Raw genomic sequence first — 19,873 nt, 5'->3', positions numbered from 1 at the left:
AACTACTGTTTAAAGAATAATGATTTAGGCAAGGGCTTGGGAGACTCTGCTTAACTGTTGTTTCTCTGCATGGATTCAGAAAATTCAGATTTACTTCTTTGTAAACCGTAATTTCCTGAGTATAATTTGCACTATAGCTAGTTACACTCTTTGTAAAAGGATTTGTATCCATAACCAAATTATGGAGGGGGAAGGTTTTTTGGAAGACCTTACTACTGATGTTTGAGTAGGTAAATTTGTATAATGCAATATATGCTTAGTTATATAAAACCCTTGAAATATTTCCATAGCTGTATTTCTGTGTGGCTACTTTTTCAGACAACAGAAAAATTTACTACCCTTCTTTCTGCCCCTCAGAAAAAGAATTTTTGCCAAAACCTCAGGTACAGTATAGACTTGCCTGAACAGCTTGTTGTCATTGGTCCCACTAGTCAGAAAACCATGTAGCTGAACCGACATGGCACTTTACCCAAGGTAATTCCCCTAGTTTTAAGTTTTTACAGCTATATGGCTTCCAGACCAGAAATTGACTACTTTCGATTTAGACACCCAAATTCATGTACATGGTGTTGAAGGCTCGGACTGACTAAGATTACCTTAAAATCCCAACAGCAGCTTAATTCTGTTGTTTTGCAAATTAAAATGCTATATTATAGCAGAAATGAACAATTTCCCCCAAATACCAGCAGAAGATCTGATATAAAGCTGAAAATGAAACCCAGCAATCTTGCCTCCCAAAACATGGCAAATGCACAAACCAGTGATTTTTCATACTTCTAATTACAAGCTTTGTGACTGCTCCAATGTTCATGATTTGAAGCTCCAAATTTCCACACCGTTATTGAACTGAAACTGATTGAAATAGTGATGTCTAATCTTTTGTGTAAGTATTTTCTTTCTCTTCCACAGTTTTAAGTCTCATCCATAGGGATTTTGACATGCAGGCAGATAGTTCCAGCTATCCATTTGAGCACTATGAAAGTAAGGCACTACGGAAGCATGATCTTAATTCCTCATTGACCTAAACCACTGATGTGACCCTGAAGTAAGCTCCTGACTTCTGTGCATAGGTATGACCAAGGACAAATGATGTGGATATGCAGTGTTTTTGCATGTCACCATATTTGTCCAGTCTTGCTGGCATACGTGGTCAACAGTGACAAAGCCACGCATAGGCTAAAGCAGCAGTTCAAAACTTATATGTAAATTATGGCCTGGCAATCGCTGTCATCAATGACCTTGCTTTTTAAGCCCAGAATTTTTGTCTGTTTAAGTTGACACTCTTGTTCTGAAGTCTTCTTGCTGCTATCTTGTCTCTGTGTTGTTGCTGTGGGATTTTGGTGCTGAAAGATCTCCTGGAGCAGTTAGTTAGGGGTGAGATAAGAAAGGGTTTATTATGCCAAGGCTAAGATGTTACAAGATGGACGCTCCTGTGCCCGAGAGGTTACATTTTTATAATACACTCCATCCAATCCCAAATGTGTCCACCCTGTGGCCTTTACTCTGGTCCGCCCCGGGTCCACCCCCTGAAAATGGGTCTGGGTGCATTTCGGGACCCTCTGTTCATCCCATCTTCATCTTCATCAGAGCACAAAGGGTACATAGTTACCCAGTTCTTGACCGTGTTCTGTGGTTTAAGGCCCTGATATGCTGTTCTGCCAACAATCTAGGCCTTGCCTTGACAAAAGACTAAACATTTCTACTGGATTTGGGAGTAGGGGTGATATAGGGAGCATAGAATGGGGTAAGAGGGTTAAGGAATGTGTAAACAAGGGTGCTACAGAGAAAGGGAAAGGGACAAGGGACAAAGGAGGGAGGGTTGCTGCTTTTAAAATCTACTTATAAAACTTATAGGGCTTACCAATATTAGAAAAATAAAAAGCCATTAGGGGCTAAAGGCATCAGTGTCTTTCCATTCTCTGTCTTCTTAGGGTCTATTCTATGCACATTCTCATTGTTCCTGCTCACAATGCAGATATTTCTTCAGAAGTCTGAGCTTGTCGCTGGGCTGTGTCAAATCTAGACTTCAGGTTTCAACTATGTGTACTTCAAGGAAGACTGGATGAGAAAGTAAGGAAATAGGACATTAAAAGAGAGAACAGGACATTTGAGTTAATAGACTGGCTGGTTTAGAAAACTGGCAGCCACTGATTGTGATCTACTTATTTGATTCTTCACATCTGGAAAACAAAATGAGAGCAGAGCGAGATGAAAAATTGCAACTGGCATTTGTAGGAAGATAGTTGGCCCCTGATAGCATTGTCTGTATTGAAAATTTGCTCTCTTTGCTGAGATAGTTACAGAATTTCCCGGAGTGCTCAGGTGAAATCACTGTTATACATCAGTGAAATCTGATAGGTGAAACCCTACTTCATAAAAAAAGACTAAATCAGAGAGTCTGTTAAGAGTAAACCCTTATCCTAAAGAAACTTTTCCAATTACTTTCATCTTTCTTAAGATAAATATTTATCATATCCCATTGTGAAATATGACTTTTGGTTGCTTCTAAAACCAATGGTGTTCAAGTGAATATTTTTGAAATTGTAGCACTAACAATAACTCCTAGTGTAGCCATTCTTTGCTCTATCAACAAAGCCACAAGCATGGAGGAATATGCAGAAAACTAATAGCGTTTTTCTTAAGCAGTGACTATAGCAGTAGAAAACTGTAATTTGCCTGCTCTTCTGAAAGACTGCGAGACCATTACACAAAAGTATAGGAAGAAAAAAAATAGAGTTGTACAGATTTCAGTCTTGCAATAGCATGCCTGGATGATTCCTTCCTGTTTCAGGATTACTACTGGTATAAGTTTGCAGTGTCAGCTGGCTTGCAGATAATAGAAAAGGGAAAAAATTGGACTTTTACACTGCTGCCTGCTCCACTTTGCCTGTTTCTGAGATAAAAAGAAGAGATAAACCCTTCAACTGTTACAGAACTTTTCCACAATGAAGCACCCCATAAGAACTGTAAGCCCTAAGAGTTTAGAGCTTCAGGAGTAGTTTTAAACCTTGGTAAAATGAGAGCAAAAGAGGAGCCAGAAATGATCAGGTAAACCCTAGAGCTGAGCTGTTACACATGAGAGCATCTGCTTCAGGCACTTTGGGGGCTTCACTCCTGGATCTGTATCAATCATTATAAGGACTATAACTTACCATTATATTCACTTCACCTTGTTAGTGATTTCTAGCTGAAACAGGCATCTAATTATATCCAATGGACCAATGCTGCAACAGTTAAATAAAATCGTAATTCTTTTCTTCCTATAAAATCCTTTTTCAGAAGAAAACACAGAAAGTCAGAAAAGTCTACATATTTTCAAAAGGTTAATGAATCACCTTTTCTTTTTTATAGGTTGTCTTAAAAAAATAATAAAACATAGGAGGCTAAAGAAGAAAGTGGTTGGGTTTTTTTTTCATATAAAAAGTTATATTGCTCTCAAGATGTCACTTTATCGTATTAAAAAAAATATAGTTTAAAATCTTGATAACCCATCATTTTTGTTAAAAGTGTTTTTGACCAATGTGAAACAGAGTTCACTTACACTTAAATTCTCATTTTCAACTGCAATAATTTTTATTTTGTCCTGTGTGCTTGAATTTGTGAAAAATAATGAAAAATGTGTCAATTTCCAAGCTTGACATGAATTTAAAAAAAAATTGTACTTACTCTCTCTTTATCTCATTTTACCTAGAAATATAAGAGTTAAACAGTTGTTTCTTCTCCCACTTTTTCACAGCACAGAATCTCTTTGGGGTGGGGTAGTGGTTTGACCCTATCTAGATGCCACGCACCCACTAAAGCCACTCTCTCAGTCTCCTCTGCAACTGGACAGAGGAGAGAAAAAAAAACAGCTAAGGATGAGTTGAGATAATTGCTGGGAGAGGTCATTACTGATCACCATCATGGACAAAACAAACTCAAAGTGGGGATATTAATTAAATTTATTACTAACAGGAGTAGAGCAAAATAGTGAGAAATAAAATAATTTTAAAAAACACCTTCCCCATCCTCCTTCCAAGTTCTCCCTCCTCCCCCCAGTGGTGCAGGGGGATGGGAATGGGGGTTACAGTCAGTTGTTGTTTCTGCCACTGCTCAGAGGGAGGAGTCCTTCCCCTGCTCCTGTGGGGTCCCTCCCACAGGAGACAGTCCTTGATGGACCTCTCCGGCATGAGTCCATCCCTCAGGCAGCAGCTCTTCCCAAACTGCTGTCCCTTGGTCACTCCTCCATGGGGTCAGTCCGTCACTAATGAGCTGTGCTGGTGTGGGTCCCTCACAGGGGCCACAAGCACTACCTGGGAAAAATCTGCGCCAGCGTGGGCTTCTCTCTCCAGGGGCTGCAGGTCTCCGGTAGGACCCTGCTCCATCTTGGGCCTCCCACAGAGTCACAGCCTCCTTCAGATATCCACCTGCTCCAGCACGGGCTCCTCCATGGGCTGCAGGGGGGTCTCTGCACCCCGATGCTCCCCCATGGGCTGCAGGGGCACAGCTGCCCCACCATGGTCTGCACCACGGGCTGCAGGGCCTCAGCTCCAGTGCCTGGAGCACCTCCTGCCCCTCCTTCTGCACTGACCTTGGTGTCTACATTGTTGTTCCCATCTTCTCACTCTGCTCTTCCCTGGCTGGAATTCTTTCTGTGTAACAACTTTCTGTTCTTAAATATGTTATCACAGAGGCATTACTGTCACTCCTCATTGGCTTGGCCTCTGCCAGCAGCTGGAAGTCCATCCTGGAGCCGGCTGGCATTGGCTCCATGGGACAGGGGAAGCTTCTGACAGCTTCTGACAGAAGCCAACCCTGTAGCCTCTCCACTACCAAAACCCAGCCACAGAAACCCCCTACAGGTGGAAAAAGGAATAATGAAACCACACTCAAGCTACATCATGGAATAGCAAGTAAGTGTATTTTTAAAAATACTGTATCAGATGTTCATAAATCTAGTCCGTAGATGAGTTGATGGTAGATCTCTGTTTGTGGAGCTTTAATGTTTTTCCTTTTCATTTATTTCCTTCATGACATTGAGCAGATATTCTTTCTACTACTGGTACTTTATCTCTGACATGGACACTGAGAATGATGTCTGTAATAATGTCACTGACCTGACATGAAAATGTGAAACTGGGAAGAAAGGTTACGTAAAGAAAAAAACCAAACCTGTTATGTTCATTCGAGTGCTCTTGATCTCAGTGTAATTGCTGAGGACTAAAATTCAAATGCAAGGAATTATGTATGCATTAAGTAGATATTTGCATTGATCTCTCCAACCACTGTAACTTTATCAAGCAAAGGTGAACAAATCTTTTTAAGCTCATGTCCTGTAGCTGTTTCCAAAGAATTTGATATAGATAACAACTTACCTTTCTGTAGTTCTGGCAGCCTGTAAAGTTCCTCATCTTAACCAACTAGTAGCATATCTTACTGAAGCCTAGCATGAAAAATTTTTACATTTAACACATAATTTTTTTGTTGAAATGGAGACGCCTGACCCCTTTAAAGAACAACTTGTCATGCAATTGTCCTTTGCAATCACACTTTGGAGAACCTGTCTTTAAAACAAAGTACTGCTGTAATGAAGAAAGATATCTGACATTTCTGCTTTTTCCCAGTTTTTTCTCCCTTCCTTTCTTTCCCTTTCCCTGTCTGTCTTCCAAACTACTATCATGGAACAAAGCAGCTCAGCAGCATTCTGTTCACATCACTGTTTTATGAAATCCAAGTAACCCTCTGCTGAACATTTTTTGCCTGTAATTTGTGTGATAACGTCAGATGTTTTGGAGATCAATGCTCTATGGCCTGCAAAAAGCAGAATTGTTGTTCTCTGTGTGTCACAACCCATTTCCATATTTCATTCTTCCTTCAAGACTTGATTTGTGTACCTCCTTTGTATAACTAAAAATTTAATATTTCTTTACATGTAGTTAGCATTCATCTTGTGATATAACACACAAATCCGGAGGAATAGGGAATTTATTCATATACTTAGAAACTGCCATCTACCTTCATCTTTTTGTTGTCTAATGTCCTCTCTCTTGATATTACTCTAATATATTCTTCAAGTTATTAGCATTTGCAGTGTAAAATAATAAGGCTCTTTAGTAGTGTTCTTTACTAAAGGCAGCATAACACAACTGCTGTAACTATATAGCTATTTAATTCGAAAATTAAGTTGAATTCACTAGGCAGGTTATCTGGTGTAAAAGGAGATCAGGTTGTTCAGGCAGAACCTGCCTTTCCTAAACCCGTGTTGGCTGGACCGAATCCCCTGGTTGTCCTGCATGTGCCGTGTGGTCACACTCAAGATGATCTTGCTGTTCCATAACCTTGCCGGGCACCCAGGTCAGGATGACAGACCTGCAGCCTCTCAGATCCTCGTTCCAGCCCTCCTTGTGGATAGGTGTCACATTGGCCAACCTCCAGTTGTCTAGGTCCTCCTCAGTTAGCCAGGACTGATGTTAGATGATGAAGAGTGGTTTAGTGAGCTCTTCCACCAGCTTCCTCATCACGATAGGATCAAAATCCCATCCAGACCCACAGATTTGTGTGCATTTCAGTGGGACACCAGGTCACTAACTGTCTTGTCCTGGATTGCAGAGGGTCTATTCTGCTTCCTGTCCCTATCTACCAGCTGCTCTTCTTGCTTTATTTATTTATTTAAAAAAATCGACTTTGTTACTTTAATCTGCTTTTGAATCATATAGGACAGAAAATGTGAGAAATTAAAAATCAAGCCTTTGCTACGAGAATGTAAATGTCTAGGTATTTTCTAAGACATTTTTAGGTTTGTTGTTCAGCTCTGCTTAAAATTATCATGGTGAAATGATAAAAACCACTTATACAGAACTCTGAGTTTTGCCTATATTGTTATTGCCCAGGTGCTGTGAGAGTAGCTGAGTGTCTGCTTTTGCTGTCCAGGGTAATGAGACCTTTTTTTCCTATGTTTACTTTCTTAATTTATTATTTAGATTTTTATTTTAAAACATAGAGATTAAAACAAGAATACTTTTATCTGACTCTGTTGTTTGAAGCTAATTTCTTAAGTCCCTAAAGCAGATCATCTTTGCACTTCTCACTGCTAGAAAAAAAGAAAAAAGATGAGTAGAAAGGAAACCATTAGGGAAAGCAATATAGGATTCTGAAAGTGTTCATAATAACTAGCAAGCATAAGGAAGCAGACTTCAGAGGAATATAGTGAAATTGCTGTAAATCAAAAGTATGTCACAGTATGCTTGAGAAATGGAAAACTGGAAAGATATCTGTACATCAACTATTTTTTCTATATTCCTTATACTCTAGGATAAGGCAATGCCATCCCACATATTTTAATTTGATTTAAAAGCTAAGAAAAGAGCTGTTCAAATGTTTTTTGTGAAGTGTTTCTCACTAGACTGGACTGAAGCAGGCACAATCTGTGAGAATGGTAAATTAGCACTTCTCATGTGGCTGTAAGGAAGACAGGAAAAGTGTTTGGACAACAGCAACGTTTGAAGATTTCCAATTTGACTCAAACCTGAATTTATAGAAAAAGAAATGTTTTTGCCCATGTGGTAATGAGACTGTGGCACTGTAGTATTTATTTTGTGCCTTAGGGGTCAGATTACAACAGGCTTTGGAGAGGCAAGACAACTGATATAAACTAGCACAATCTTTACAGATGAAACTGCATTTGACTGACACAGCTAGGAATTTCAAATACATTTTCCATCAAGCCCGTTCCCATCACTTATGATCCCACAGGGGAACAGTAGGTCTTGAAACGCTGTTTTCTGCCCATAAAAGTGCAGCAAGAGCTTTCGACCATCAGAGAAGGGTCTACTCTTGTGGCTGTCTGACTCGGCTCAACTACAACTGGGACACCCTTCCAAAGGAGGGAAAAACACTTCCTTTGCAAGAGAAAAAGGGTAGGAAGAAGTGTGATATTACCTGCTGTAACAGCAGGTCCATGACAGAGTTCACTCACTCAGGTCTCCCAGAGATTTTTTATTTCTGTATTATTCAGTGCTAGTATCTGTATTGTCTGACTGTTTTTGTCATGAGTTTGTTCATAAGACATGCATTCCTGTGACTCCTGTATCCATTGTTTTTAATTGAGGCCAGTTAAGCAGCTGTTATCTCCCACAATTTTGGGGGATTTCAAAAAAAGAAAAATGCAATAGCAATATGACAGTAATGCCGTTCTCCCTAATGGCTAAGCTGCTCATCATCTCTTTCTGGAGCACTGCTATCTCCAGAGACTCATGCAACTCAGTCCCCTGAGGCACAAAACAAAATGCTGGCTGTACTTTCACTGCTGCACCAGAGCAAACATTTCATTTTCTCTACAGGATTCAAAACCATTCGTTGGATTGCTTTCAAGATGGAAAAGTTTCCTCAGTAGCGGTATCCTTTTGCAAACAGGGCTCGTATATCCTTTAAATTCACATCAACACATGGAGGTCTTTTATTTCTTAGCTATTAATACACATTTAGTGCTATTAAGTGCCTCTGCTAAAATATTATTTATGTTCAGTGTTATTAAGACTCTTGATGCTATGCTCTATTCCAAGGCACTTGTTTGCATAGATAAAGTCTTTTGTTTTGACAAATCTGGATACATAGAATGCAATCCTCTGACAAGGTAAAGGTTTTGAAAATTTTATTTACAGAAGCTGCTTTTTATTATTCTTGGATTTGCACAAACAGAGAAAGTTAACAACTAATGCTAAATGCTTATCAAGTACAGTTGTCATTGCATATTAAACTTATTAACAGCACAGGACAATCTCTTCAGGGAAGAATTTAAATTTTTCCTGTGGTATTTGTTTTCCAAATGTTCTGTTTTGTTCTTTCTGCCTCTTCCTAGTAGATAAGAGAAGAACTAGCAAAAACTCAGAGTAAAAGTGTGGTGGGTTGACCTTGGCTGGATGCCAAGTGCCCACCCAGCTGCTCTATCACTCTATCCCCTTCCCAGCTGGGTTCATGTCCAGTCTTCGCGAATGAAGATTTGGGAAAGGTCTTTACCCATATTTGTTACAAGTGCACTGGTGATACAGGGCTTTGCAAATGCAGATAAGGCCTTCGAGCCTGCGCAATGGATTTTTTAGGTGAGACACAGTGTGTGCTGAACTGAGCCCACCCTTTAATCCTAAGGTTCATCTGCCGGGGCTGAGCGAGCTTGGACGGTGGCAGCGAGGTCCTCGGGACATAGGTTTGTTTAGAGTGACCTTCTCTTAGATGGATGGCCTTACAGGGCTGAACGAGCTCCATCCCAGGTTTAGAGTTGTCCTTCTCTTCTGTGTGTTCCAGGGCTCCCCTCTCATCTCCCACGATGGCACTGTCCGCACAGGCGAAGCTCCCATTCTCTCACTCCTTTCCACACCCGAGGCCGGGCCCGCACCGCCGCGAAGCACCTCCCAGCTGGGTAGGGGAGAGAGTAAAGCGGAAAAACAACTCGTGGGTCGGGATAAGGCAGTTTATTTGAAGCAAAAGCAAAGCAGAAGCTTGCACACGTAAAAACGAAGCAAAAGATAACACAGTTTATTCTCTACTTCCCATCAGCAGCAATGTCCAGGCACTCCTGAGAAGCAGGGCTTCAGCGCACATGATGGTTCCTCAGCAGGCAACCATTAGACAACGAATGCCCACCTTCCTGCTCCTTGCCTTGGCTCTTATATCTGAGCTGTTGTCCTATGGTATGGAATATCCCTTTGGTCGGTTTGGGTCTGCTGGCCTACTTGGGTCCCCTCCCAGGGTCTTGCCCTCAACTGAGGAAAGAATGTCCCAGTGTTGGTGCTGTGCTCATCAGGAGCCAAAACACCAGTGCGTTATCAACACCCTTCCAGCTACCAATGCAAAGTACAGCACTGTGAGGGTTACTGTGGGGAAATGAACTCCAGCTCAGCCAGACCCAATACAAAAAGACAAACCTTAACTGCAGGAATCAAAATGAACAGTTTATTTTTCCCAGCTTCATCCTATGCCACAGAGATTTTTCATTTCTGCTTGCAAGGAACTTTCCAAAGCTTACCATGGTTCCCAATGTGCTGTTGCTTTCACTCCAGCTGGCATGCAGGATGTCTTTGCTATATTTTTCTTCACTTCTGTTCCATCAACAAAAGGAAGGAAAACAGACTTTTAATCTGAGGGTTCAAGTAGGAGTCATAGATAATCAAAAACCAGCTTAGCATAGTGACATTTATCATTTGTATGTCATGGGCTTTGCTTATTCTGTAACTGTTACCTTCAGAATGAGCAAAGAGAGTACACATCCCATGTTAAACCAAAAAAGTTACATTTGCCAATACTGAGAAGAGGGATGAGAATGACTTGAGACCCATGTATAGAATCTGTACTTTGTGCTTGATATCCTGGATCAGACATAAAATTCTAGTAAATTCTTTACACAACTCTGTGGAGTTATGTAAACCATGTACACTGGAAGTGCTTGGTGAAAACTAATGAAACATACTAAAATAAAGTGGATTTTAGGGTAATTTGAGGAGCTAAGGCCCTTTCTCTCCCATTCGTAATTATTTATCTTGTTGTTCAGTGCAATCTATATAGAATAACCATGAAGATATAATCTGCATTTCATATTCCTCTGTGTTAAAGAGTTTTTTATTAACTTTTATTTTTAACTGGAAAGACCTATTTCATGGTCATAGGAATAGCTAAAGCAAAAGTGTAGGAGAAGGTGAATTTGGGGGTCCTACAGATATTATCCCAGTGTTGTCTTGTTAAAAAACACTTGTAGTCTATGTGTGCAAAAGTAGTGCAACTTAACAGTGAAAAGAAGCATCATAAAAAGATCTTCACAGGCTCTGTATTATGGGTCAGTGCACCCACAAAACCTGGACTTTTGAGTGTAGCCTTGCTGGTACCATCTAAACTGTTCTTACTGGGACATCTATCACTTTCCTGTGACCTGTATCATGATTTAACAGACTTTAGTTTCCCATTTATATAGGAAAGGGTATTAGTCTACTGGCAAGCAGAATACCAAATTTGTTTAGGCTTTTGCTGTATAAATATTATTTGAATTAGAAGATGGATAAAGCTTGTTTAAGAAGTCCTGATTATTTTTCTCACTAGCCGTGTGATAGAAGTTCCTCTCAGACTATATTTACCTTTTAAATTAAATTCATTCCTTATTTAATCAAATATATTACTACCTAAATCTATTCCATCCTTTTAAAATAAGGTCATCATTTGCAGTATGAGTTTAGTTTATTTTTTGTGGGAAAACTATATCAGACTTAAAAAATTTGAAATATTTTTTCCTCCTTTTACCAAGTCGTGTTTTGCAGTTTCTATTCTACCTTTCTGGCACATATATATTTGTAGGGACAGGTACAATTTCAGAAGAATTTGTAACTAAAAACTAGAACTGGTCTCCCTTAGGAAGATGGCAAAATGCCTTCTGAAATGGGCTAGATGTTGGGTTTTTTTCCTCCCTTATGCATTTCAGAGAAAGTCTCAGGGAGAAGTTGTGAGCAAGCTGTCTCTGTCCCTGGTATGCACAGAGATAACATGTTTGCAGACATGCACAAGGCCTCCTCGGGCCAGAGACGGTGGGTGAGCAGAGAGAGAAGATACAAAAAGCCTCAGAGAAGGCGGGGCATGACCTTTTTCCCCTGGAGGCCCTGTGTGTACCATGGTTCAGAAGTGGTCCTTGCATCTGAAATAAATCTTTTTTTTTTTTTTTTAATCCTTCCACTGCCTTGGCATTCTTCCGAAGAATATCTGTGTATGTTTTACCTTACAAGGTTGTAAGATGCTATGGGCCAGTGTGTGTGTTGCAATTGTATTGCTCCTGTAGGGTATCACAGAAAAACCATAAGTATCAGAACTTCATTTTGCTAAAAGTTTTACATACGCATGGTGGAAGTCACTGAAGCTCCACAAAATCCTGATGCCAAAATGCAAATGGATAGAACCAGTGAGCATCCTTATTTCAGAGGCAATATCTATGGTTCTGAAAACACAATGGGAGGAAGACTTAATTAATTTTGGCCGATACAAATTTGATCTTAGATATTAGTTTAAGTGTCACTGTGGACTCCTTTTCATTTATTGGTGTGCTTGTTTTCGCTGGGGTAAAGTTAGCTTTCTCCATAGTATCTAGTATGGGGCTTCAGATTTGTGCTGAAAACAGTGCTGATAACAGAGGGATGTTTTTGTTGCTGCTGAACAGTGAGTGAGTGAGTGAGTGGCTGTGGGGTGCTTAGTTACTGGCTGGCATTGAACCACAACAGTTGGTGAAGGGAGTAATTCTTTTTACCATCCTTCCTTCCTCAGGAACATACAAAGAGTTTGACCAAAGTAGAAATCTGGAACCTATGAATGCTGGGTCAGTTTATTTAGTGTGTTGTTCTTGTGATGTGCAGCCTAAACATAACACACACAAGAAAATGAAGCACGAAAGAGATAAAAAAGGAAGAAATTTTTTTTCAAAATAGAGATTTCCTGGAAGCAGAAATTAATCCCACCTCCGTTGTTTTTTTTTTTCACTTGGAGAAATCAGTTATGTTTGCTCAAAGTATTGGTTCTGCTGCCAGTTGAATGTTCTCTCTAGGAGCTACAGCTTTCTTGTAATTCAGTAATTTGCTGAATGAAGGTCAAAAACCTTCTTTTCTGCAATTATTTTCTCTCAGGTGACTGTATGTCCAGAAATTATACCAACAAGGTATAATGATATGCGGTATTGCATTTTTCATGGTGATGATAGAGAAATGGATGTAATCAAACGTACTCAATAAATTTTTTAATTCAATTAATGAGCAATTCTTCACAAGACCAAAAAGATGATGAAGATGACATTATCTACTTACTCTTACATACTTAAGAAAGTGACAACGTATTTCTAATATTTCAATATACAGGCTGGTGATGAATGCAGTGCCTTTTAAGTAAATTCTTTGTTCTGAGTGAATTTCATACCTGTGTCAAGCTAATAGAAAGATTGATTGAGTTGTATTTAAACTGTTGCTACAAGTGGTCTTTAGAGGCTACATAGATGATATGTTTGACCCTGTGCTCAGAATAAATATGAAAGGAATTGTAAAAGGTTTCAAAAATTATTCAGGCTCCGTTTCTATCATGTGTTCAAAGCATGGACCTATTTTTACAATGATACTGGAAGTGGGAAGAGGGGGCTTACTTGTAACCATTTATTCACAGCTCAGTATAGGACTGAGAAATAGGTGACAAAACACACAGACCAGTTTATGCAGTGAGAAAAAACAACAACTTTAATAATAAAGCAGAAATGTCATTCACGTCTCAGGTAGGAGATACCATTAATTTTTCTTTTCACGATTCAGACTAAAAACTTTTAAAACATGTGGGGAAAGTGTTTGCAATGAATGCAACTCAACCTCTCGCTAGAGGTGTTTGAGCTTTTGAATCTTGCCGAGTAAATTTTCAATATCTCTGACATAATGGTTTTTTCTAAATTAAAATTATTTGATCTATGTAACATTTTACATTTTATCTTACTCAAAAAAAACCCCAAAAAACCCTGCCTTTTATTTTTGCTTCTTTCATCTGATCTATAGTAATTCTCTTGAATACAGTATACAGGTTAATTTAATGAAATTCTTCAATATGTTATAATAAAGTGAATAAATATTGTTCTTCAGAAAACATTTGGAGTTGTCATATTAGGCTGTAAAGCTACTAAATGTAATATAAGCCATTTATCTTGAACTGACTGCAAGATAGCTATTCCCAGTGAGAAAAACCTTAATTTATTAAGAATGATGATGGGATAATTATTATATTTCTATGTCTTGCATAATATTGAATAAACTCATCACAACCTCTTAAAATACTAAATTGGGGTAATTTGGGATGGTACATTCACTCTCTCAAAGGCAGAGGGGCCCTGCAGAGAGATCTTGACAAATTAGAGGGCTGGGCAATCACCAACTGGTGATCACTTAACAAGGGCAAGTGCCGGATTCTGCTCCTGGGATGGGACAACCCTGGATGTATGCACAGACTCAGGAATGAGGTGTTGGAGAGCAGTACTGTGGAAAGGAACCTGGGAGTCCTGGTCAATGAGAAATTGAATTTGAGTCAGCAGTGGTCTGGCAGCCAGGAGGGACAACCATGTCCTGGGGGCATCAGGCAAAGCATCACCAGCCAGTTGAGGGAGGGGATTGTCCTGCTCTACTCTGCCCTGGGGCAGCCTCACCTTGAATATTGTGTGCAGTTTGGGCACCACAATGTAAGAAAGACACAGAGCTACTAGAGAGTGTCCAAAGAAGGGCTACAAAGGTGGAGAAGGGTCTAAAGGTGAAGCCTTAGGAGGAGCAGCTGGGGTGACTTATGTTGTTCGGCCTGGAGAAGAGGAGATTGAAGGGAGATCTCATCACAGTTACAACTTCCTCATGAGGGAAAGAGGAGCAGCAGGCACTGATCTCTTCTCTCTCTGATGACGAGTAATAAGACCTGTGGGAATGGCCAGGGGCTGTGTCAGACAAGTATTAGGTTTTGGGTCCCTTTCAGCTCAGGAAATTCACTGATTCTATGATTATACGAAAACAGAAAAGTAGCATCATTTCAAAGCAGAATAAAATAATTCAGCTGAAAAGGACCTAGAACGATCATTTAGTCCAAGTTCCTGACCACCTCAGGGCTGACCAAAAGTTAGTAAGGGCATTTGCCAAATGCCTCGAACACTGATAGGCTTGAGGACTGATCCATTGTCCAGTTTTTTTCCTCTTGAGTTCCATGGGGAGTACCCTGTTCAGCCAAGCTGGTCCCATTTGCTTGACTTATGACATATCGACTGGTCTTGAACTTTTAAAAGTGGTTCTTAAAAATTACCAGCACTCATAGACTCCTAAATCATCAAAGGCAGATTCTCAGTGTTCACTGCTAAGTAGCTCCCTGAGCAGTTTAAGTTTTGTGTCTTGAAACCCAGGATAGCAACTCTGCTGACCTTTTTACTCATTACACTGAAAATTTTAAACTCAACCATTTCATGACAACTGTGGCAGACAGCCACCTGTCATTGCATCTCCCGTGAGTCCTTCTCTACTCACAAGTAGGAAGTTCAGGAGGGTGTCTTTCCTAGCTGACTCATTGAGTACTTCTAACAAGATGTTATCTCCTACAAACTTCACAAATTGTTATCTTCTACAAACTTCACAAATTATCTCCTACAAACTTCACATTGGTAGCAGACAACCACTACAACATCTCCTTTGTTTTCCATCCCCCTAACCCAGAGTCACTCAACCATATAGTCGCTAATGGTAAGGACTGAATGGTCAAACATCTTCTGTTCATACAGTGGAAGTCCTCCACATTGGCTGGCCTGCCTATGCCTCCTGAAAAACCTGTAGCCCTCCATCCCAGAACTCCAGGTGTGGGACTCATTGCACCAAGTTTCACTAGCATCAGCATCATATTCTGGGAACTGACCAATTAGTTGTCTGGCAGAGAATTTGCTGTGTGAATTCAGCAAAAAATAAGTTAGCTCTATAATCTTTAGCACTAATGATGGCTGCAAGTTTCAGTCGAATGTAATGCCCAAGGCAGTTCCTCTGGTTTAAGGTTCTGTGAAGGTGGATAATCCTTGCTCCACTCCCTTTGCTAATTATGAGAGTAAACGCCAGTAATTATTTATACTGAGCAGAGAACTGAGGTATAGATCATGCTGGAATTCAGTGGGGTTTACAGCCTGTTTAGAATTCAGATACCAAAATTTAAGAAGTCCCTTTTGATACCTAGAGGTTGTAAATCAGAATCTCATGTGCTTGAATGACAATTACAGTATTTTAAAGCATAATATAATTTAGGGAAATAGTTAAAGGATTTCCTTAAAGTATCCCTTTGTAAAAGCTTAGAAACTTTGGAAATTTACGAGAGAATAAACAAATATAGTAAAAAATGTTTTTAGTTTCCCTCTTCTTTAAGGGATTATCTGTGGAGTTTATAAACCTAAATTCTTACTAAATTATCAGCTGGTGTAAACTGCATTACTCATGTAATTTGGCATACACATTGAGAATATCTGGGTTCTGGATGAGAGCTGGCTTGATAAATTCAGTCTTGCCTAGTCTAAATTGTTTAAAGTTGTATTGGAAAAATCAGGTGCCATAGACAATGAAGAATATCCTTTGTTGTCGAGGAACACACTTCAGTGATTGTGTGAAGCAGGCATATGAATATATTTCTATAGTGAGTCAGAATACTTCTCTCTGTTTACTTCTAACATGGAGAGTGCAACCATATCTCCAGCTTCTGTATTTTGCAGTGAGAGTGAAGGGAAGTGATCTCATGCCTGAATTTTTTGGCACGTTTTATGCTGACCCATCTCAAATGTCATAGATCTTTTACCTCTTTAATCATAGATAAACTTCTGATGGTATTAAAAATGACCCTCCCATTATTGTACCTCATGAGTCATTCCTGAACTATTATCTTTAACCCGTCTTGGTTGCAGAATGACAACTCTTTTCTACTTAAAACCTTGTCTGCTTCCATGGGTGTGTGTCACAATCATTCAGAGAACTGATGGCTCCTCTTCATGTGAAGATTTTAAGAACACCTGAATTATTTTTTTTTCAAAGTACAGCAACAACAGTAACACAAATACTGCTACAGCTCTTATTTTTCTATATAATACATAAGAACCAAAGTATCCAAGCATGGAAAAATTGGTCCATTGGTCATTGAATGATCCTGATTCTTCATTGTTTCTCCTTCTCATTCCTCACACCACAGAGTAAAAAGGTGTATTGGAAGGGAAGATGCCTTGCTGGTTTTGCTCCATCTGAACATGATTTGTAATAGACTTCCAGTTCAGAAAGCTGGGGTTAAGCAAGTTTATTTGGTTATGTTCTTCCAAATATCCCTAAAAGAAGATATGATTCTATATGCTTGTTTCAAATAATGACTGTATAGTAAAAGCAATATATTTCCAAAATAAAGCTTTTAGGGTTACTTTTAAGATTTAATTCTGTAGATTTTCAGTACAGGGAATATTTTATTTAAAATATTTATGAAGCTTTAATTTAATTTTACAGTATCAGTATGAATAACTGAATATCATTCACTTTCATTGGGAATGACAGGATTTTGCATAATAAAAATAGACACATTTCTATTTTATTGTCAAATAAGTTTAAAGGGCAAAAAAGAGTAGGTTTGCTACAGAAATGAGTAGTACATGTTTAAACAAACTCAATCATGCCCAGGAGGAAATTACAGCAAAAACCATTGGCATTAGGTTGTTAATTTTGCTACATACCTTACTCCTTTTTTATGGAGATTGATTTTCAAATCTTATTTTCAGCTGTGTAAGATGATAATCTGTTACTTTTTTCAACCACATATAATGCAGAAGGAAGAAGTAGGTTGCCCCCCTGAAATGTTCTATGTGTAACAGAGGGGAATTAATGGTAAAAGAATAAGAAGTTCTGCCTGTCCTATTACCAGAGTCCCACTGGCCATTATATTTTGCTAGGTATACATATATGAGCAAGTTAAAATCCAAATGGGATAAAGAATCATCAAATAGTAGTACTCTATATACTATTTTTATTGATAACCTTTTTCAGTCTACAGGTATGCTTTTTAATTTCATGTTGGACAAATCAACAGTCCTTTTATGCAACTATTTTTGCAAATGCTGGGGAAAAAGTGTACAATCTGGAGACTCCTACCTGATGTGAAGTACAGCAGCTCAGTACTAGCCAGGTAATGCTGCCTCCTGCTTTGCATTAGTAGGAGCACTGTCAGCAGGTCAAGGAAGGTCATCTTTCCTTCTACTCAGTGCTCATAAGACACATCTGGGGCACTGTGCCCAGCTCTGTGCTGCCCAGTACAAACACATGGACTTACCGAAAGGAAGCCTGTGCAAGGACCACAGATGTGATGAAGAGACTAGTGCATTTCTTTCTTGAAGAGAAGTCAAGTGACTTGACGCTGTTCAACCTGGAGAAGAGAAGGCTTAGGTGGGATATTATCAATTTTTTGCAAACACCCGAAGGAAGAGTGCAAAGATAATGAAACCAGGCTCTTTCCAGTGGTGCTCAGTGACAATGGCCACAAAATAAAAGACTCTAAATTCCATCTGAATACAGGGCAAAGAAAATATTTTAACAGAAAGTGTTAAGACAGTGGGACAGTTTGCTTACAGAGATTTTGGGGTCTCCATCCTCACATCCTCAGAGATATCAAAGACCCAGCTGGAGACAGACCTGGGTAATCTGTGACTGAGTAGGGGATTGAACTCCATGACATTCACAGGAGCTATTCTTTGACTCCATGAATATGAGGGTCAGTTGGCATCACTACCAATGACGTGCGAAGAGAGTACAGAAACTTTGCTGTATATTATCCGAGCATGGTGTGCAGTCAAACTGCCTTCTGCTACAGAAAGCCACAGAGTTAGACTGAAGTTTACCATATATGGAGGAGAATAATAAAAAAAAAGTTATAAGGAACAAACAAAAACTTTGAGAGATTCCTGGAGTAGAATATCCTCTGTTAAAATCTTTACACTACAGTGACTGCACATCTGCAGCCTTTGTTTAGTTTTCTTTTATTTATTTACATGATTTAATTATGGTGACAGCATGAGGAACACCTAAAAGAGAAAACAAAACAAACTAAACAAAAAATCAGGAAGTATAGTAATGAAAATTTGTGTGTTTTTTTTTCTTATGCATGGTCTGTGATAGTTAAGCAGTCAAATACATAGCAAATAATCTGGGACAGTGAATCCACTGCTAACAGATTCTTTTTATTTAGTTCTAATGTTTTCATTACCAAGTCAGTGACAGGCAAATGAAATACATGCCTGCTGTAAAAGTAATGAGTTTTATAATGTGCTGTATAATATTGAAAATATCTATGTAAGTGGCCTTGAGATGTTCCTGAAAAATCACTCAACAGCTTGATTTTTTGTGAATTCCTTCAGCAAAAGGAAGATCCATGGACCCAAGGAGTTTTTTCCTGAGTTTTGGAGAAAGTAAATATTGCATATTTAAGTAATTACAAAATTAATTCATTAAATAAATTTCAAAACTGTTTCTTTCACATTTTTTTTCACATTTATCCTGAATAACCTTAGTGGTTTTCTCAGTCAGTTAAAAAATCTCTTGGGTGTGTTTTTATCTTCTCTCCCTATGAACAATACACTCATTGATCCAAAAATAGCTATTTTCTTGCATGCAGATCCAGGATCAAATTCTTTCCTTGCACAGGTTCAGTACAACCATCACTATTGAAGTGATGCACCAGTCAAATCAGCAAAATGGGTATTGACAAGAAACATAGGTCAAAATTTGTATTCTGTCTGTGCATAACTTTCCCATATGTAAAGTGAAAATGTTTCTCACTTTTCTCAACACATCTATGGTGTTTTTAAATTCCACATTCTAATGGGCAAGACTGCTTCTTCATGTGGTTTGGAATAGTTCTCCACAAAATATGTGTCTGATGTGGTGGTCGGTGGCCACCGGGGGCACAGTGACCATGACTATTTATAGAGTTTTCAATACTCAAGGACACAAAGAGGGCCATCAATGAAACTTAGACCCTGGACTTCTGCAGGGCAGATTTTGGCCTGCTCAGAAGACTGGTTCAGAGAGTACCTTGGGAAACAGCTCTTGAAAACAAAGGGGTCCAGGAGGGACAGACAGGCTTCAAGAAGCAAGTCTTGAACGCACAGGTGTGATCCCTGTTTTGGCACGAACCCAATTACTCACTTGTAGGTGCAGTAACCGAACTAAGTTTATTACAAAGAACACCAGCTTAAATACAATGCTCAAACTGTAACACGTGATCTTTCAACCAGTGACATTAGAACACTTCAACCCACATGTCAGAGGGAGCACTTGGAACTACAAGTCCCAGAATACTTTGCAGAACTTTCCCTGTT

Source organism: Manacus vitellinus, unplaced genomic scaffold (assembly GCF_001715985.3).
Source record: "Manacus vitellinus isolate BGI_N305 unplaced genomic scaffold, ASM171598v3 scaffold_9_pilon, whole genome shotgun sequence".
In the NCBI taxonomy this organism is placed as follows: domain Eukaryota; kingdom Metazoa; phylum Chordata; class Aves; order Passeriformes; family Pipridae; genus Manacus; species Manacus vitellinus.
This window is presented reverse-complemented; position numbering follows the sequence as displayed.